Source organism: Zingiber officinale, chromosome 8A, assembly GCF_018446385.1.
Source record: "Zingiber officinale cultivar Zhangliang chromosome 8A, Zo_v1.1, whole genome shotgun sequence".
In the NCBI taxonomy this organism is placed as follows: Eukaryota; Viridiplantae; Streptophyta; class Magnoliopsida; order Zingiberales; family Zingiberaceae; genus Zingiber; species Zingiber officinale.
In genome coordinates, this window is record NC_056000.1 from 13,025,729 (window position 1) to 13,030,173 (window position 4,445).

Below are 4,445 nucleotides of genomic sequence, written 5' to 3' on the forward strand. Positions count from 1 at the left end.
CTCCACGACCTGTCTTGACTTCCACCTGGTCCGCGATCATCAGCATTTTCACCTAGAGTCCCCGACTCTAGGATTTTGCTCAAAGTACTCGACCCGCCAAGACTTTACTTTGCCTAATCGCAGTTAGGACTTTCATAACATAGGATTGCAACCCTCTAGGACCTAGGGTTACTTGCCCCTAGGGTTTTTTTCACTTGCCTAGAATCCACTAGAACTTTTGTTTAAGAACACTTAGGACTTTCCTCCAAGCTCATTCAACCTTGTTAGACAACAAGTAATCTTAACTTTGGACCCTTTGTCATAATTAAAACTTAAGTTCGATCATCTGATACTCCTTGTACAAACATTATATACATACTTTAATTAGAAACATTATTTCTATTTCTAATTTGGATAAGAAAGATTTTTCATTTAATATAAAAAATAAATATTTTCTATTTATTTAAATGATATGTTCTATTGTAATACAAGTTTTATGTTGTAATCGTGAAAGAACTCTCAGTCAATTATGTCTTTTCCCTTCGGTCTAGAGAGAGAAGCTCTCCTTCTCTCTATAATCTCTAGAGAGAAGGTGACTGTGATTGGCAGAAGCACCAGAATCCCTCTCCAGTGGACTGTGGTGAGCCTTTCTCATCTTCCCTATCACTAGACAGAGACCTCTCTTGCAGTTGACACTCCCTTCAGGGTGGAGGGGTCTGCCTTATGTGCGTCTTGACCAAAGTTTGTGAAAGTAAGGGGAGCATTTACTGGTTATATCGGTAGGTTCTTCTCCGGTATAAAGACTACCTTCTCATTGGTAAACACATTCCTCTCTCTTCTTTCATCTTCTTTGTGGTTTCTCTTTTGGTTTTCCTCCTTCCTTCTGTTGGCACAGAATCGACAGATAGCACAGGTTGCAAAAGAAAAATAACACAAGGAGAGAAGATGGGCTGAGAAACGATTAAAAACACCGTGCACAATAGTTATAGAAAACTAAATGCACAGTATCCAGAAACGAACGCACAGTACTAAGGAAAAGAAATTGTGCGCAGAGATAATAAAGATGCACTGTAGCATTCCAAACAAAGAAACTGCGCAGGGAAAAATTAGACACCGACGCACAGTTGCAAGGGAAAAAACGGGAACTGAGGGAAGAAAATAAAAACTGGAGAAGAATATTATTACTGTGATCCACATTACAACCGAGAGACTCGACCCCTTTAAATACACCTCAAATGATAAAATTTGAAGCTAAAAATAGGGATGACTCATACCCTAAAAATAGGAAACGATAAAACCGACCTGTTACCAAGGGAAAAATTTGAAGCTAGATCCTATTTTTGTGGATCTCATGGTTCGTGCTCGTAGCCCTTCATGAGACTCGGGTGAGGTAGTTGCTTGGGTGATGTCAGAAGAGCCGACCTGTTACCAAGAAGCTGCAACCGAGGCTTGCTGGTACGAAGCAATGGAGGAAGAACTGAAGACTATTGAGATGAACAAGACCTGGACCCTAACTGAGCTCCCATTAGGCCACAAACCTATCGGCCTAAAATGGGTGTTCAAACTGAAGAAAGATTCAGCTGGAAAAGTGGTCAAGCATAAGCAAGATTAGTTGCTAAAGGCTATGTGCAAAAACAAGGCATCGACTTTGAAGAGGTATTCGCACCTGTCGCTAGACTTGATACTATTCGAGTCATTCTTGCACTTGCAGCAAATCAAGGCTGGGAGGTACACCATCTAGACGTGAAGTCGGCATTTCTGAACGGAGAGCTGGAAGAAGAAATATATGTCACTCAACCAGAAGGGTTTGAAATACAAAATCAGAAACACAAGGTGTACAGGTTATCCAAGGCCCTCTATGGACTGCGGCAGGCTCCACGAGCTTGGAACATGCGGCTGAACAGGAGTCTGAAAGAGCTCGGCTTCAAAAAATGCAATCAAGAACATGCAGTATATACAAGAGGTAAAAGAGAAGCTAGTATACTTGTTGGAGTGTATGTTGATGATCTCATCGTGACAGGAAGGAGCACAGAAGGAATAAACAAGTTCAAACAACAAATGATGACAGAATTTGAGATGAGTGATTTGGGTCTTCTCTCCTACTACTTAGGAATTGAAGTGGAACAATAGAAGAGCCGAATTTTACTTAGACAATCAGCCTATGCTAAGAAAATTCTATCTCAATTCCAGATGGCAGACTGTAATGCCACAAAGCAGCCGATGGAACCCAAGACACAACTAAGTACAAGATCAAGACACTTCGGACAGACCGTGGCGGTGAGTTTCTATCCACGGAGTTCACTCGATTCTGTGAAAATGAAGGAATTGAGAGGCACCTTTCGGCTCCCTACACACCCCAACAGAATGGCGTTGTGGAGCAGTGATAAACCAGACATGTTATTTAGCTACGTATTTTTTCTTTCTTTACATTAGCAGTGATAAACTTTCCTAGCTTTAAGGGATAAAGTCTAGAATTAGTCTTCCTATTTTTGTGGATCTCATCTAGATCCTATTTTTGTGGATCTCATGGTTCGTGCTCGTAGCATTTGTGATGCTATATAAAGGGTCGAGAGGCATGTAGTATCTCATCTCATTGTAAGGTTTCCTTTCATTAGTGAAGTTTCTATTTTGTCCTATTCTTCTTGTTTTGTTCTTGGGTGTTGTGTGCTATCGTATCCTATTCTAGGCCAACATTTGGTATCAGAGCCTTGTCAGTATAGAACACCCAAGAATCCACGATTCCACATAAAATGTCGAGCATCCCAGTAAAGGAGAACGGCAGAGTGTCATTTCCCTATCCGATGCTAAGTCCTCACAATTATACTGTGTGGGCAATAAAGACAGAGGCGATCCTTGATGCCCAGGGAGTCTGGGAGGCGGTGGAGCCAGCGGAAGGAGCCCAGGTGGATGCAAAGAAGGACAAAAAGGCACGTGCATACATCCTGCAGTGTGTCCCCGAAGACATCCTTCTCCAGATTGCAACAAAGAAGACGGCGAAAGATGTCTGGGACAGCCTGAAGACGAGATATCTTGGTAGTGATCGGGTGAAGAAGGCACGTGTACAAACGTTGAAGAGCGAGTTTGACGCCCTCCGGATGAAAGAGACTGAGACGATTGATGAGTTTGCTAGCAAACTCAGCGCCCTAAGCAGCAAATTCTCCACCCTTGGTGACACGCTTGAAGATTCCTCGTTGGTAAAAAAATTGCTCGATTCTGTCCCTGATAAATTCTTTCCTATTGTTGCCGGTATTGAGCAATTCTACGACCTTGAGTCTATACCATTTGAGGAGGCTATAGGGCGACTGAAGGCGTACGAAGAACGAACGCTACGACTATGCAGCAACACCAACGACACTGAAGGTGAGCTCCTACTAACTCATGCCGAATGGCAAATGCGACAGAAGGGGAGCAACGTGAACACTTCGTCAGGAGGAAAGGGGCGTGGATCTAGTAGCCCTAGTCGTGGCAAATGGCGCAGTCGTGGTCGTGGTACGCCAAGCCAAGACAGTGCAGGAGGCACTAGCAGCAACGGCAGAGACACTCGTGACAAGAGACATATAAAGTGTTTCAATTGCGAGAAAATGGGGCATTATGCGTCCGAATGCTACAACAAGCGGCGTGATGATGAGGCTCACCTCACTTGCGCCACCGATGAAGAGCCAGCACTGATGATGACCGTGTCCCACGAGGAGTCTGACACTAGATATGAGCGGCAGGATATCATTCTACTCAGTGAAGATAGGTTCCTACCAGAGATGTATCGCAACGTTGAGAAAGGAGAAGATAAAGACGTCTGGTACCTTGACAACGGTGCCAGCAACCACATGACTAGCCATCGTGAGAAGTTTCAAGAACTAGATGAAACCATCACTGGGAGGGTGAGGTTTGGCGATGGATCAACCATTGAAATCATGGGCAAGGGGACGGTTGTGTTCGAATGCAAGAACGGCGACCAGAAGGCTCTCCACGAGGTATACTACATTCCGAAACTTTGTAGTAATATCATAAGTCTTGGTCAATTGACAGAAGCTGAGAATGAAGTGCATATGAAAGGAGATACCATGAAGGTGATTGATAGGAACGGGAAGCTCTTGATGCTGATAAAGAGAACACAAAATCGCTTGTACAAGATAACCTTGAAGATATTCAAGCAAGCGTGTCTCCTAGCAAGACAAGAAGACCCAACCTGGCTAGGACACATGCAAAGCCGCGAACCGGTAGTGCGCGGGGCACTGTCCATGTGCAAGTCTGCAAGAGGCAGACTTGGCATACATCCAAGTCGGGCATGCGCACAAGGCATGCTAAGCAGAGCGGCAGTGCAGGGCTGCCCAAGCCCAAGTCTTACAGGAGGAAGACTTGGCAAACCAACAAGTGTGGCATGGGCGCAAGCTATACCAAGCAGAGGATTGGCAATGCGCTGGGCACGTTCCAAGCCCAAGTTTGCAGGAGGCAGACTTGGCAGCAAA

The 4,445-nt window shown here is 44.5% G+C and overlaps 1 long non-coding RNA gene across 1 annotated transcript; it reads right to left on the reverse strand.

The window, feature by feature from the left end:
• Window positions 1-1,399: 1,399 nt before the first annotated feature.
• Window positions 1,400-1,958, reverse strand: LOC122012040. Its single transcript, XR_006120097.1, has 3 exons — window positions 1,819-1,958; window positions 1,646-1,749; window positions 1,400-1,559 (listed from the first exon to the last, which is right to left on the reverse strand). It is a non-coding gene; the product is annotated as an uncharacterized LOC122012040 (long non-coding RNA).
• Between the last annotated feature and the right edge of the window lie 2,487 nt (window positions 1,959-4,445).